Source organism: Helianthus annuus, chromosome 3 (assembly GCF_002127325.2).
Source record: "Helianthus annuus cultivar XRQ/B chromosome 3, HanXRQr2.0-SUNRISE, whole genome shotgun sequence".
In the NCBI taxonomy this organism is placed as follows: domain Eukaryota; kingdom Viridiplantae; phylum Streptophyta; class Magnoliopsida; order Asterales; family Asteraceae; genus Helianthus; species Helianthus annuus.
Window position 1 is genome coordinate 125,861,874 of NC_035435.2, and position 16,934 is coordinate 125,878,807.

At 35.8% G+C, this 16,934-nt stretch overlaps 1 long non-coding RNA gene across 1 annotated transcript; it reads left to right on the forward strand.

Moving 5' to 3' along the window:
* The first annotated feature begins 785 nt into the window (after positions 1-785).
* Positions 786-5,723, forward strand: LOC118490668. Its single transcript, XR_004889819.1, has 2 exons — positions 786-3,228; positions 3,519-5,723. It is a non-coding gene; the product is annotated as an uncharacterized LOC118490668 (long non-coding RNA).
* The last annotated feature ends 11,211 nt before the right edge of the window (positions 5,724-16,934 follow it).

Genomic DNA, 16,934 nt, shown 5'->3' on the forward strand with positions numbered 1-16,934 from the left:
TAAACTGATTTAGTAACATGTTTAGGGATAATTGGGCATGTAAGACTTGACATCGCACCTAGATAACCATCCGAACATAGTTTTACGCAAACGACGCCTTATAGCAGCTTATGTTACCATAATGTGTCGAAACGGGTCAAAAGCACTTAGATAGACTTTCCAATCAGAATGTAGGGCCTACTAAATCATACCATATGAGTTCAAATACTCATTTGATTTATAGAACCTCATTCTATCATATCTCCCGATTTAGGATCCGTTTATTAACATAGTTACCTATACTAGGTGCTGTTTGATTCTGTGATACTTGGAGCTTAAATTGGTCTTATTGATGTGGGGTAAAATACACATATTTGTCTTGTGTAAATTGTATAATTTTTGTATAGTTTTAATTTGTTTTTATTTAGTTTCTAGTAGTATATTATATTCTTTTGTGTTTTGGCAGATCCTGGTGTAAATGGAGCAAAAACGAGTAATATGGAAATGACCAGCCAGTTGGGCAGAGTAGGATGCCAGTGACTAAATTGAAATTGCCGCTATTTTCTGTGATTGGGCCGAGCTTGTTTATCTCTATATTATTAAAGTTGAAGGGCCAAATTACAATTAAAGGAAAGTTGCTTTAAAAATAAGTCATAAAAAATGAGGGACATAAGTGTACATGAGCTGGAAGTTCTAATTAATTCTCCTCCACAAAGGACAATAAATGTACATTCTTTGGCTTCCTGTTGTTGACCGATTTTAGGATGGCCAATATTGGATTATTATAAAAGAAAGAGGAAATTTATGTGGATGGATTTAATTTAGAAAAATGGCAATATTGGATGTGATATAAGCTGTACATGAGCAAGGGACGAATTGTGAAGCATCAGGTTCAGGGCTACGGAATCATCGGGATCGAGCGGGAAGTTTGGAGAACAAGGAACTATCGGGTTTTGTTACTCGATTTCATTAGTTCTCTATTTTTTTCTCTTATTTAGTATCGATGAATTCTTGTTTGAAACTTTGTTTATTTGTTTTTAAGACCATGATGACCGGCTAAACTTTTAAGCCACCTAGACTTAGTTGAATGGATTGATTAATGTTTTTACCGTTTTCGTTATTTGCATGATTGTTATGGGTGATTGTGTTTAGTAAGCGGTTTGATTTAATGGTTTGATGTGTATGCGTGCTTTGATTCGGTTTATTGTTATTATTTGCTTCATATGATTCTTAGTGACGGTCTATATCACAACATAGAGTCATATTAGGGTTTAGGATTTCGGTGAGTGTCTATATCACGTAAGAAAACCTTAACTCTTTAGGGAGAATCGGCCGGTAATCTCTAGAAGTAAATGGTAATAATTTGCTAAGTCTTAGTGTTCTACTAGTCCTAATACCTGGGAAGTGAGGGGCTATTGGTAGGTCTTATCCGGCGAATTGCTTTAGATAGTCCTTGGGAAAGGTCATGTCTTGGTTTACCAGTCGGTTTTATTAGTCTATCAAGTCAAATTAATTAATCCAAACTACCCTAGATCTATGATTGGGAAAGAGTAGGTCAACATTAGTGTACTTACACAATAATTAGACAACTGGGAAGGCGTCTAATAACCGGTAGGATTAACGACCTAGGTAGTTCCACAGGTTTCTCCTTGAGAAGGGTCGAGGGGCTTAGTTGGTTCTTAATAGGTTTAGTATTATAAGATCTCGGTTCCATAACTCACGCATTTAACTTAATCGGTAATCTCTTAAAAACGATCCAGGATTCTTGTCTAGGTGGTCTCGTCTCTCATATAAGAATCGTCTTTGTTTTCCTTCGTATTTAGTCTAGTTTTAGTTAATTAATTAGTTTAAATAGATTTCCTTAGTTTTTCAGTAACCCCCCCCCCCCAACCAATTAAACAGTTAGAGTCTGTGTCAGTCCAGGTCTAGATAGAGTCTAATTAGCGTAATTAGAGAGTCTCGTGGGTTCGATACTCGGACTTACTGTAGCTATACTGCATTGATCGGTACACTTGCCGGTTGCGTGGTTTAGTTTTAGATCGAGTCTAAGTTTATAAATTTAAAGCTTAGAGTGTCTAGATTAGGTTAATTTAGTACTTTTTATTTAACCACTTTTAGCACATCAAGTTTTTGGCGCCGTTGCCGGGGACTCTTGGCGATTGCGTTTATTAGCTTTGACTGGACTTAATTGACATTATACGTGCTACTTGTTTTTTGTATATTGAGTCGTAGGTGCCTAATTGTCTGTGTCTTTTATTTTTCTTGAGTCTTGTGAATATGTGTGAAATTTGTGAAGGACCTCATTTTACTGTTAAGTGCCCACAATATGAGGGGTCCTCTGCACATTATTATGCTAACCCCTATGTGCAGCCGCAGTCATATTTTTCATATGGGTATCCTTCGTACCAGTATGAGGAACCGTATCACCAGCCCCAACAACAAAATTCTAAAGTCTATGAGCAGGAACAACTGGATAGGATAATGGGGATGTTAGTTCAACTAGTAGCTACGAATGAGACTACTCAGAAAATGATTCAAGAACATGAAGTCCTGCTTCAAAATCAGCAGTCTATACTCTCAGACATTCGATGTTCAGTATAAGAAATGTCTAGGAAATTAGAAGAAGTAGAAGAAACTAAGAATAAGGGCATCATTGATTTTGGTTGTGAAGAAGAGGAGATTATGATGCAAATGGCTAATTGCAGGATATTGAGAGAGAGTGTGGAAGAAGTAGATGAGTGGCAAGTCTACCAGGAATCATTAGTTAAGGAAGTAGATGTTGAAGAGGAATTAGATTTAGGAGATTCCTTAGGTAGTCTATTTGATGATGAGGTAGAAGTTGAGGTAGAGAAAAAAGTGTTAATTTGGGAAGATGAGTTTTTAGGGAGTTAGAAGGTTTATCAGAATCTGAACAAGTAGGGGAATTTGATCCATTAGGTGATTTAGCAAATTTGGAAGCCCTACTAGAAGGTAAACCCGAGAAAATAAGTGAACCCACACCGCACGTAGAAATTAAGTGTGGGGATCTTCCCAAGGAAGTAGAGAGAATGGTGGAAGATGAAGAACATCATAGCTGGCCCGTGGTAGAGGTAACTTAAGATTTAAGGCCACGGTAGAGGGCAAGAAAGAAAGAACCTGGAAACCGGAGATGGTTTTGGGTCGGAAGATGGGCGAAACAGAAAATGGAGCAATTAAAGTGCAAGCACGACTGCTATTATCGTTACATGCCACGCATCCGGTCCATTCCAGGTAAGTTTAAATATTGGTGGTCTGACCCGTTTAAAATTTTCAAAATATTTCATTATTCCGCCCTTAAATGTTTAACTGTTTTCGAGGATCGGGTGGAACTAAACGGGTTAGATAGGGTTCAAGTCAAAGAGAAACCTCCTGCTTAAGTTCAAGTGTGGGGAGGTTTTGTAGAGTTTGTATTTTGAGTCTTTTATTTTGTACCATGAGTTTAAGTTAATAGTTTTGAGTCAGTCTTTTGTTTAGAGTCGGTACTGATTTGGGTTTTGTTTTGTTTTGTTGTGATTGTGCAGGTTTGGATTGTACCACCCGTACTCAATCTCCATTCGGGTGATTTCGGAGCTGCCATATTGATACAACCCAAGCAGACTAGGCAACGATCGCGAAGGAAATGCTATACGATCGTTCGTTGGATTAAAGACTCATACAGCTGGCACTGACTTTTGTCCTAACCAGCTAAGTCTTTTCCAATTCTCTCTGTTATTTATTTCTTATTTATTTTTAGTTTCCGTCTCTGCATTGGGGACAATGCAAATCTCAAGTGTGGGGATGGGTAACTGCTTTTTAGGTTAGTTTGAGTCATAAAAATTTAAAAAACAAAAAAAAAATTGAAAAAATCCAAAAAAAAAATTGAAAGAATCAGAAAATGTCTTTCGAATAAAAAGAAGTTTGCAATTAAAACGGAAAATGATAGAAAAGATGAATTTTTATTTGGGTTCAAATAATAATAATATAAGATTAAATAAGTCGAGCTTGTGTCTAGTTTGGGATATGTGAATAGGCCCGGGTTTGGTTTTAGGTCCCTTTGATTTAATATACCTTAATTGTCGGTCTACTAGTGGGTTTTCGCCTGGGAGATATGGGAAATCAAAACTGCCAATAAGAGTATAAGGGACACCGTTACAAGTTAAAAACGTTAGAGTTTGTGATCGTGCGAAAAAAAAATGATGAGCTAGAAACTAAATGAAAGTAGCGCATTCCTATGTAGTCTGGGTTGGGGACAGTAACTCTACAGCCGGATTACCGCTAGGGTGTGTGAAATCGATTGTGCAAAGAAAAGAAAATGTACCGAAGCTTAAGTAATCCGAGTTGGGGATAGCGACTCTACAGCCGGATTGCCTCTTAGTTAGGGAAAGCAACGTCTAGGCTCATTGAAAAAAAAAAGAAGGGAAAAAAAAAGAAAAGCGGAAAAAATGGAAAAAGAAAAAATTTTTGATTGTAAACTCTATTGGTTTTGATATAAGACGGTTGGGAATTGGTCCAATGATCGTTCCTTTAGTCCTCTAAGCTTGAGGCAGGATTAGGTGGACCGTAAATTCTAGCGTGAGACCCTAGGTAGACTGACCGCAATTAAATTAAATTCACATGATAAGGGCTTGAGACCGGATTTTGGTTTAAAGGGACAAGTATATTCACAATCGCGGCTAATGCAAGTTTTGGTTTTAATAAAACATAAATATACTTTTGACCCGAGTGATTATTTATCTCTGATTTCGTTGCGTAATTCTTTTTCGAGGACGAAAAAAGGTTAAGTGTAGGGATATTTGATATGGGGTAAAATACACATATTTGTCTCGTGTAAATTGTATAATTTTTGTATAGTTTTAATTTGTTTTTATTTAGTTTCTAGTAGTATATTATATTCTTTTGTGTTTTGGCAGATCCTGGTGTAAATGGAGCAAAAACGAGTAATATGGAAATGACCAGACAGTTGGGCAGAGTGATGTCAGTGACTAAATTGAAATTGCCGCTATTTTCTGTGATTGGGCCGAGCTTGTTTATCTCTATATTATTAAAGTTGAAGGGCCAAATTACAATTAAAGGAAAGTTGGTTTAAAAATAAGTCAGGACATAAGTGTACATGAGCTGGAAGTTCTAATTAATTCTTCTCTACAAAAGACAATAAATGTACATTCTTTGGCTTCCTGTTGTTGACCGATTTTAGGATGGCCAATATTGGATTATTATAAAAGAAAGAGGAAATTTGTGTGGATGGATTTAATTTAGAAATATGGCAATATTGGATGTGAAATAAGCTGTTGGAGGTTTTGAGTAGTGGGCCGCCCAAAAATCAGTAATTCTTGTGATCGTAAATGGGCCATTTATCAAGATGTTTTGCGATTACCATAGTCAATATCAACATCAGAGGCGACCATATATTTTTAATATATAGATACGGCGGTTTTAGAGGGCGGAACATTAGAGGACTGCCATTACAACATCAGAATATCAGACGCAAGGCAGGAGCAAGGGACGAATTGTGAAGCATCAGGTTCAAGGCTACGGAATCATCGGGATCGAGCGGGAAGTTTGGAGAACAAGGAACTATCGGGTTTTGTTACTCGATTTCTTTAGTTCTCTATTTTTTTTTTCTCTTATTTAGTATCGATGAATTCTTGTTTGAAACTTTGTTTATTTGTTTTTAAGAGCTTGATGATCGGCTAAACTTTTATGCCACCTAGACTTAGTTGAATGGATTGATTAATGTTTTTACCGTTTTCGTTATTTGCATGATTGTTATGGGTGATTGTGTTTAGTAAGCGGTTTGATTTAATGGTTTGATGTGTATGCGTTCTTTGATTCGATTTATTGTTATTATTTGCTTCATATGATTCTTAGTGACGGTCTATATCACAACATAGAGTCATATTAGGGTTTAGGATTTCGGTGAGTGTCTATATCACGTAAGAAAACCTTAACTCTTTAGGGAGAATCGGCCGGTAATCTCTAGAAGTAAATGGTAATAATTTGCTAAGTCTTAGTGTTCTACTAGTCCTAATACCTGGGAAGTGAGGGGCTATTGGTAGGTCTTATCCGGCGAATTGCTTTAGATAGTCCTTGGGAAAGGTCATGTCTTGGTTTACCTGTTGGTTTTATTAGTCTATCAAGTCAAATTAATTAATCCAAACTACCCTAGATCTATGATTGGGAAAGAGTAGGTCAACATTAGGATACTTACACAATAATTAGACAACTGGGAAGGCGTATAATAACCGGTAGAATTAAAGACCTAGGTAGTTCCACAGGTTTCTCCTTGAGAAGGGTCGAGGGGCTTAGTTGGTTCTTAATAGGTTTAGTATTATAAGATCTAGGTTCCATAACTTGCGCATTTAACTTAATCGGTAATCTCTTAAAAACGATCCAGGATTCTTGTCTAGGTGGTCTCGTCTCTCATATAAGAATCGTCTTTGTTTTCCTTCGTATTTAGTCTAGTTTTAGTTAATTAATTAGTTTAAATAGATTTCCTTAGTTTTTCAGTAACCCCCCACCCAACCAATTAAACAGTTAGAGTCTGTGTCAGTCTAGGTCTAGATAGAGTCTAATTAACATAATTAGAGAGTCTCGTGGGTTCGATACTCGGACTTACTGTAGCTATACTGCATTGATCGGTACACTTGCCGGTTGCGTGGTTTAGTTTTAGATCGAGTCTAAGTTTGTAAATTTAAAGCTTAGAGTGTCTAGATTAGGTTAATTTAGTACTTTTTATTTAACCACTTTTAGCACATCAAGTTTTTGGCGCCGTTGCCGGGGACTCTTGGCGATTGCGTTTATTAGCTTTGACTGGACTTAATTGACATTATACGTGCTACTTGTTTTTTGTATATTGAGTCGTAGGTGTCTAATTGTCTGTGTCTTTTATTTTTCTTGAGTCTTGTGAATATGTGTGAAATTTGTGGAGGACCTCATTTTACTGTTAAGTGCCCACAATATGAGGGGTCCTCTGCACATTATTATGCTAACCCCTATGTGCGGCCGCAGTCATATTTTTCACAGGGGTATCCTTCGTACCAGTATGAGGAACCGTATCACCAGCCCCAACAACAAAATTCTGAAGTATATGAGCAGGAACAGCTGGATAGGATAATGGGGATGTTAGTTCAACTGGTAGCTACGAATGAGACTACTCAGAAAATGATTCAAGAACATGAAGTCCTGCTTCAAAATCAGCAATCTATACTCTCAGACATTCGATGTTCAGTAGAAGAAATGTCTAGGAAATTAGAAGAAGTAGAAGAAACTAAGAATAAGGGCATCATTGATTTTGGTTGTGAAGAAGAGGAGATTATGATGCAAATGGCTAATTGCGGGATATTGAGAAAGAGTGTGGAAGAAGTAGACGAGTGACAAGTCTACCAGGAATCATTAGTTAAGGAAGTAGATGTTGAAGAGGAATTAGATTTAGGAGATTCCTTAGGTAGTCTGTTTGATGATGAGGTAGAAGTTGAGGTAGAGAAAAAAGTGTTAATTTGGGAAGATGAGTTTTTAGGGGAGTTAGAAGGTTTATCAGAATCTGAACAAGTAGGGGAATTTGACCCATTAGGTGATTTAGCAAATTTGGAAGCCCTACTAGAAGGTAAACCCGAGAAAATAAGTGAACCTACACCGCACGTAGAAATTAAGTGTGGGGATCTTCCCAAGGAAGTAGAGAGAATGGTGGAAGATGAAGAACATCATAGCTGGCCCGTGGTAGAGGTAACTGAAGATTCAAGGCCACGGGAGAGGGCAAGAAAGAAAGAACTTGGAAACCAAAGATGGTTTTGGGTCGGAAGATGGGCGAAACAGAAAATGGAGCAATTAAAGTGCAAGCACGACTGCTCTTATCATTACATGCCACGCATCCGGTCCATTCCAGGTAAGTTAAAATATTGGTGGTCTGACCTGTTTAAAATTTTCAAAATATTTCATTATTCCGCCCTTAAATGTTTAACTGTTTTCGAGGATCGGGTGGAACTAAACGAGTTAGATAGGGTTCAAGTCAAAGAGAAACCTCCTGCTTAAGTTCAAGTGTGGGGAGGTTTTGTAGAGTTTGTATTTTGAGTCTTTTATTTTGTACCATGAGTTTAAGTTAATAGTTTTGAGTCAGTCTTTTGTTTAGAGTCGGTACTGCTTTGGGTTTTGTTTTGTTTTGTTGTGATTGTGCAGGTTTGGATTGTACCACCCGTACTCAATCTCCATTCGGGTGATTTCGGAGCTGCCATATTGATACAACCAAAGCAGACTAGGCAACGATCGCGAAGGAAATGCTATACGATCGTTCGTTGGATTAAAGACTCATACAGCTGGCACTGACTTTTGTCCTAACCAGCTAAGTCTTTTCCAATTCTCTCTGTATTTTATTTATTTCTTATTTATTTTTAGTTTCCGTCTCTGCATTGGGGACAATGCAAATCTCAAGTGTGGGAATGGGTAGCTGCTTTTTAGGTTAGTTTGAGTCATAAAAATTTAAAAAACAAAAAAAAATTTGAAAAAATCCAAAAAAAAAAAATTGAAAAAATCAGAAAATGTCTTTCGAATAAAAAGAAGTTTGCAATTAAAACGGAAAATGATAGAAAAGATGAATTTTTATTTGGGTTCAAATAATAATAATATGAGATTAAATAAGTCGAGCTTGTGTCTAGTTTGGGATATGTGAATAGGCCCGGGTTTGGTTTTAGGTCCCTTTGATTTAATATACCTTAATTGTCGGTCTACTAGTGGGTTTTCGCCTGGGAGATATGGGAAATCAAAACTGCCAATAAGAGTATAAGGGACACCGTTATAAGTTAAAAACGTTAGAGTTTGTGATCGTGCGAAAAAAAAAAATGATGAGCTAGAAACTAAATGAAAGTAGCGCATTCCTATGTAGTCTGGGTTGGGGATAGTGACTCTACAGCCGGATTACCGCTAGGGTGTGTGAAATCGACTGTGCAAAGAAAAGAAAAGTACCGAAGCTTAAGTAATCCGAGTTGGGGATAGCGACTCTACAGCCGGATTGCCTCTTAGTTAGGGAAAGCAACGTCTATGCTCATTGAAAAAAAAAAAGAAAGGAAAAAAAAAGAAAAGCAGAAAAAAATGGAAAAAGAAAAAATTTTTGATTGTAAACTCTATTGGTTTTGATATAAGACGGTTGGGAATTGGTCCAGTGATCGTTCCTTTAGTCCTATAAGCTTGAGGTAGGATTAGGTGGACCGTAAATTCTAGCGTGAGACCCTAGGTAGACTGACCGCACTTAAATTAAATTCACATGATAAGGGCTTGAGACCGGATTTTGGTTTAAAGGGACAAGTATATTCACAATCGCGGCTAATGCAAGTTTTGGTTTTAATAAAATACAAATATACTTTTGACCCGAGTGATTATTTATCTCTGATTTCTTTGCATAATTCTTTTTCGAGGACGAAAAAAGGTTAAGTGTAGGGATATTTGATGTGGGGTAAAATACACATATTTGTCTCGTGTAAATTGTATAATTTTTGTATTGTTTTAATTTGTTTTTATTTAGTTTCTAGTAGTATATTATATTCTTTTGTGTTTTGGCAGATCCTGGTGTAAATGGAGCAAAAACGAGTAATATGGAAATGACCAGACAGTTGGGCAGAGTAGGATGCCAGTGACTAAATTGAAATTGCCGCTATTTTCTGTGATTGGGCCGAACTTGTTTATCTCTATATTATTAAAGTTGAAGGGCCAAATTACAATTAAAGGAAAGTTGCTTTAAAAACAAGTCATAAAAAATAAGGGACATAAGTGTACATGAGCTGGGAGTTCTAATTAATTCTCCTCCACAAAAGACAATAAATGTACATTCTTTGGCTTCCTGTTGTTGACCGATTTTAGGATGGCCAATATTGGATTATTATAAAAGAAAGAGGAAATTTGTGTGGATGGATTTAATTTAGAAAAATGGCAATATTGGATGGGAAATAAGCTGTTGGAGGTTTTGAGTAGTGGGCCGCCCAAAAATCAGTCATTCTTGTGATCGTAAATGGGCCATTTATCAAGATGTTTTGCGATTACCCTAGTCAATATCAACATCAGAGGCGACCATATTTTTAATATATAGATACGGCTGTTTTAGAGGGCGGAACATTAGAGGGCGGCCATTACAACATCAGAATATCAGACGCAAGGCAGGAGCAAGGGACGAATTGTGAAGCATCAGGTTCAGGGCTACGGAATCATCGGGATCGAGCGGGAAGTTTGGAGAACAAGGAACTATCGGGTTTTGTTACTCGATTTCTTTAGTTCTCTATTTTTTCTCTTATTTAGTATCGATGAATTCTTGTTTGAAACTTTGTTTATTTGTTTTTAAGACCATGATGATCGGCTAAACTTTTAAGCCACCTAGACTTAGTTGAATGGATTGATTAATGTTTTTACCGTTTTCGTTATTTGCATGATTGTTATGGGTGATTGTGTTTAGTAAGCGGTTTGATTTAATGGTTTGATGTGTATGCGTGCTTTGATTCGGTTTATTGTTATTATTTGCTTCATATGATTCTTAGTGACGGTCTATATCACAACATAGAGTCATATTAGGGTTTAGGATTTCGGTGAGTGTCTATATCACGTAAGAAAACCTTAACTCTTTAGGGAGAATCGGCCGGTAATCTCTAGAAGTAAATGGTAATATTTGCTAAGTCTTAGTGTTCTACTAGTCCTAATACCTGGGAAGTGAGGGGCTATTGGTAGGTCTTATCCGGCGAATTGCTTTAGATAGTCCTTGGGAAAGGTCATGTCTTGGTTTACCTGTCGGTTTTATTAGTCTATCAAGTCAAATTAATTAATCCAAACTACCCTAGATCTATGATTGGGAAAGAGTAGGTCAACATTAGGGTACTTACACAATAATTAGACAACTGAGAAGGCGTCTAATAACCGGTAGGATTAACGACCTAGGTAGTTCCACAGGTTTCTCCTTGAGAAGGGTCGAGGAGCTTAGTTGGTTCTTAATAGGTTTAGTATTATAAGATCTCGGTTCCATAACTCGCGCATTTAACTTAATCGGTAATCTCTTAAAAACGATCCAGGATTCTTGTCTAGGTGGTCTCGTCTCTCATATAAGAATCGTCTTTGTTTTCCTTCGTATTTAGTCTAGTTTTAGTTAATTAATTAGTTTAAATAGATTTCCTTAGTTTTTCAGTAACCCCCCCCCCCCAACCAATTAAACAGTTAGAGTCTGTGTCAGTCTAGGTCTAGATAGAGTCTAATTAGCGTAATTAGAGAGTCTCGTGGGTTCGATACTCGGACTTACTGTAGCTATACTGCATTGATCGGTACACTTGCCGGTTGCGTGGTTTAGTTTTAGATCGAGTCTAAGTTTATAAATTTAAAGCTTAGAGTGTCTAGATTAGGTTAATTTTAGTACTTTTTATTTAACCACTTTTAGCACATCACTTATTCTCAAGACTAATTAGCAATCCCAAGTGAGTACATAGTTTCCCCTCTTTTATCGTTTTCAAATATTTTGGGGTGATACACATGTACATACGTGTTACTTTCGTGCATTTCATGCTATTATGACATAAACATGCTAGTTTTACCTAGTACACTTATAGTACATGTTTTCAATTATGTTTTGCTATGTATGTCAAGCATGCTAACGCATTGATTTGTTACACATTTGTTGCATATGTTTATTTAGCATATGTACACATTGTTTTCACATGACATTTCTGCTATGTATGCTTAATAAGCATGCTAGCACATTGTTTTACATGAACATTTCTACTAGGCATGTTTATTTAGCATTCCTAGTACATGGTTTTTAATAGCATGCTTACATTGGTTATGACATTTGGTGTGTTTAATCGGGACAATAATACATTCATTAACATTGATCACGCCGCTCGGACTTATGTAATGGTACCATAGGAATTGACAACTCCCGTTTCCGACTTCCGAGGTTTGTTTGGAAGTTGGGAATGACAGAATCCGACTACATAATTTAGATAAACCTTTAATTCGTTTAAGGGTTTGTCGCCACAGTCGCAAGGCTTGAATGTATGCGATTAACATTACTGCATAAATGTTTGTAATCATAAAGCATTGTTTTTCTGCAAAGCATAACATTTGATTTAAACTTATGTTTATTCAAAAACCTTGTTTTGTACATTTTTTTTCCTATGGTCGAGTAATTTATTGTTATTCACCATACATGACATTGTTTCACATTGACACCATCACATAGTTTAAGTAGATGATTTCCTACTTACTATGCATTTCATTGGTTATACATGATACATGTTATACATGACATTGAACATGGTTTATACCTATACATTTTGACATATAACATAACATTTTGGTCGGGTATTGATAAGTGACTTATGTAACGGGGCTATGTGTTATACGATAAAAGCATGGTGGATACGCCGCTGGTACTTCCTATATATAAGTGCTTTTATTGTATTATGCATTGTTGCGTTATCTAAACCACTTAGGCAAGACATGAAACATTTTATACAAAAACATGACATTGTTTTACAAGGTACACATTTTTATACAAACTCATTTACACTTGGTTATTCATTTAACCATGCATTGTTCATTCATTATCATTTGATTTCATTTCGATTTTCACATAGTTTTACAAAGGAAAACATTTTACAAGATTCATGACTACGTTTTTATTAAACACTTCTTTCAAAAATAAGTCATGAATCTGCATAAACAAAACCTATGTATCTCACAGGCATTTTTATGCTGACATACCTATTTTTACATGTGTTTTCAGGTGCTAATGCATGATGTGTGTGCTTCACTTAGGCGGACTCGGGCCTTAGTGACTTAAAATACAGTTGTTATGTTATTTTAGTTAAACTTGAAGACAATGTAAACTTTAATCTTAATAATACATAACTTTAATTGCCATGGTTGTTGAAACAATAATTCTGTCGCAACTCACCTCCCCGGCGTTTCCGCCGCGGTTTTGTTGGTTTAACGCGGCCGGGGTGTGACATAAAGCAGTAAAAGAATATTTACAAACATATTTACAAACAATATTTTTGTTTGAGTTCGTGTTAGAGGATCATATCAGTTTTTGACAAATCACTAGTACCGTTGAGCTTTAAACACTTTAAGTTCTAAACGATTCACTTAGATTGTCAGTATACTTGTCCACTTAAATTTTCACACAAAGTTCAACTGTTTCGAGATACGGATTTAGTGTTTTAAGGACTTAACTTATTCGCGTGTCCCATCTCAGAATATACTCCCGTATCCAGACTCCTACATTCAGTCTTAGAAGTGAATGTACACTAATGATATCTGTAAACGGGTAATGCGAAACCGTGAGAGCTCAGGTCAGAACTTTCTTTCAGCAAAGAGATGACGGCTCGACTTTAGGTGTGTCCCGTTTGTGGATCTTTTCTTCAACAGCACATGGTTAGCATTTTTCAATGTTTCATCATTTTTTATGCTGAAGGCTAGTTTTAAGATTAAAGCAGTGCAAAGTATTATACGAGGACTAGGCTATTGCTTCCGCAAAATCAGAAGTCCTGGTATAATACCCCAGATATCACCACGCACAAAGACCTAGTATGTCAGAAATAGAAAGCCCTTCAAACAAGATTTCAGGGGTTACCTATATATCCGAGAGATGTTCCCCACGAAATAAGTAAATCTTGATTTTTAGGTTTATATCTCAAATACAATCTACTAAGCGTGTAAAAACCTACTGGCACATCATCAGTGAGACCGTTTATCACAATTTAACTTTCCATTTCTTTAGCGTACTGTGATTGTCTACTGATGTACAATCATTTCCTCTTTTTACACAAAAACTTTTTTTTCGAATTTTATCATGTTTTTGGCTTTTTCAAATTTTCAAATGTTTTTGGATTTTCTGACAATAATACTCCCCCTAAAATGCAAAATCATTTAAAGAAAATTTGATAACCGATGTAGATAGCTTTGTCTCGCCATCCATTTTCTGCGTTTCGTGCACTGACTTACAGAAAGTATAACGCACCCCCATGATTTACAACACATTGATCTTTTACAGTTTGAAAACCGTTTTTCTATCTTGTAAATTAATCATGTTTGTTCCGCAGTGAGGGTTTCGGCATATTCAATTAACATATTTTTGTAATTTTTGATTTTTGACAAAATTTAAAAACAAACATATTTTTGGTTTTTAAATTTTTCAATTTTTAGAGTTTTTGAAATATTGTTTATTTATGTACAGAAAAACAAACAAACTCCCTGTTTCAACCATCACAGGGTCCAGCAGCCTCCTCTCCTCGTTGTGCCAGGCTGCTCCAACTTTCATTCTCACACTCTTTGGTTTTGTTGAGCACCTGCACATTCAAAATATTCAATTACTTGAACAATTTAGCCCAGGTCTGTTTGACCTTAGGCATTTCAACACAATAAACTTCATTCAATGTCGGAAATTCTTTGTCATCATTCACAAAGACTTTATCTATTTTAATTTCAACTTTTTCTTCTTTTACAGAAGTCATCTGTTTCTTAGCACTCCATGTTTGTCCTTTCGGAGTACCTCTTTTGTAAACATGTGAGTCTTTTTGAACATTTTGATTTTGAACAACATTTGGTTTCCAAAACTGTTGTGGTTTTGTCATATCAACTGATGTTTTCCAACTTTGTGTTGTTCTCAATCTGGGTGTGTGAGAATTCCAGGACTGTCTTGAATCGAACCTGTTCAGGTTTGATTTCCAATTTTGGTTCGAAGCAAACTTGTTTGTGTTATATCTCCAAGTTTGTTTTGAATCAAATTTGGTTGACTTTTGTGTCACATCCTCAAATTTTTGTTTCTCAACATTATTAGACTTCTTTTTGTCAACATCAACAGGTTTCAGATTTGGACACTTTCCTGCAAGATGTCCAATTTGATCACATTTGAAACATGTTCTCTTGGATACATCTTTGACCTGTGGTTGTTGCTTTTTCTTTTGAGCTAAGAACTCTGCATTAGACTGTCGTCCAATTCGAAGTTCTTTTTCTTCTTCAAAACTTTTTCCTTGAACAAAACTCACTTTTGTTTGAAAACTTTGGGATTCATTTTTATTCTAACGTTGTTTCTTCTTATAACCCAACCCAGCCTTCATGTTTTTCTTTTCGAAACCAGGTTTGTTATAAAAAGTTTTCTGACCTTTTCCAGCAAATTTTGAAATTTCAGACTTTTCAATCTCAACCATCTTGAAAACTTTATCAATCTTTTCTGAAATCACATTCTGAATCGAAAATACAACATCTAAGAATAATTTATCTGATCCAATCATGGTATAAACCAATCCTTTTGAATCATCAATCAAATTTTTCTCGGATTTTGTGTTTTTCAGATATTCATCATGAAAATTACCTTCATTTTCATCCTGTGATTCAGAATTACCTATATCAACAGACTCTTCTTTCAACACACTTTCAACGACCTTACCTACCACCTCTGAATCACTAGAATCATCAGATTTGGAATAGGTTATGTCAATATTATCTGGCAATTGATCTACCATGTTGAAAGCTTTTTCGACCTTTTCATCATCATAAAATACAAACTTTTCCGGTGGTGGAACTTGATGAAACTCTGAGCCAATACCTTTCTTGTTATGCTTAGAATCTTTTCCATCCGGTTTTATGTTGAAAATACGTTCAAGCACATATGACGACGCATGGTAACTTTTTAATTTGTTGTTATCCTGTTCTAAATCAGCAATCTGTCGTTTTAGCTTAGCAACATCTTCAATATATGAATTTACAACACCTTGTTTAATTTCATACATTCGTTTTAGTTCCTTTGATGTTTCAGAACAGTAATTCAATCTTTGATTGAACAAATTTCATTTCACCCTTCACCTTTTCATATGACTCTTTTGTAATGTGGTATGCCAATTTCATTGAATCATATTCTTTCTTCATGTCTTGACAAACAATTTCTTTTTTATCACATTCTTCTGTCTTTTTCAAAACATTTTCTTTCAAAATCTCATTTTCTTTTTCTAATTTTTTATATTTTTCTGAAAGTGTTTCATTATTTTCTTTCAAAACTTTTTCATTTTCTAACATTTCTTTGCATTTATTTTTGAAAACTTCTTCAACTTTTGTGAATTCAAGATTTCTTGTTCTGAACACTTCATCTTTTTTAGTATAAGCACTGCATGGTTCCATGCATTTCGTGCACTTTTCAACAGTTTTTAAGATTTCAGAATCAGAATTTACCTCAGTGATTGGCACTTCAGTGTTTTCATCTGCAACTTCTGTCTGATCAGCATCTTTCTGCTTTCCTTCAACACCTACCTCATCACCAGCATCACTAGCAACCTCCAAAATCTCATTCTTCACCTCAGCCAAATTTTTATTTTCTTCTCATCTTCTACAACTTGTTGTTCTTCTGTAACAACTTCTTTTACAACAACTCTTTCTTCTACCTTGTCTTTCTCATCTATCTTCACATTCTCCACTTTCACAGCTTCAGCTTTTACTTCTTCAGCAGCTTTCTTCAAACTGTTCACCATTTCTTCAACATTCTTCTTTACTCTCTCTTCATCCCTCTTTCTCAAACACGATGTCATGGCATATCTTATTTCCTTTTCATGCCTTTTTGCATACATGTCATCCTTTAATACATTTCTATAGTATTCGGCCGATGAAGGAATTATGAGAAGAACATCTTCAAAAATTATGTCTTTCATAAGAACGACATGTTCACCTTCTCTGTTAAAATAGCACTCTCTATTCTTATCCCATCTCTTATTGATAACAGCACTCTCATACTCTTCTTGCATTTCATCCATTCTGTTCAAAGCAATATTTCTTTCTCGGTATGTTTTCTCACTCAGAATATCTTCTCTGGTTTTCTCTTTGATTATAGCTGTGTCTTTTTCTTCTTTGTTTTCCTCTTTGATTTCAGCAACAAAAAAATAATGTTTGCCCTCTGATATAGCTTTGCCATGAGCTGTTTTTCGAATATTCTCCAAACGATCTTCTTC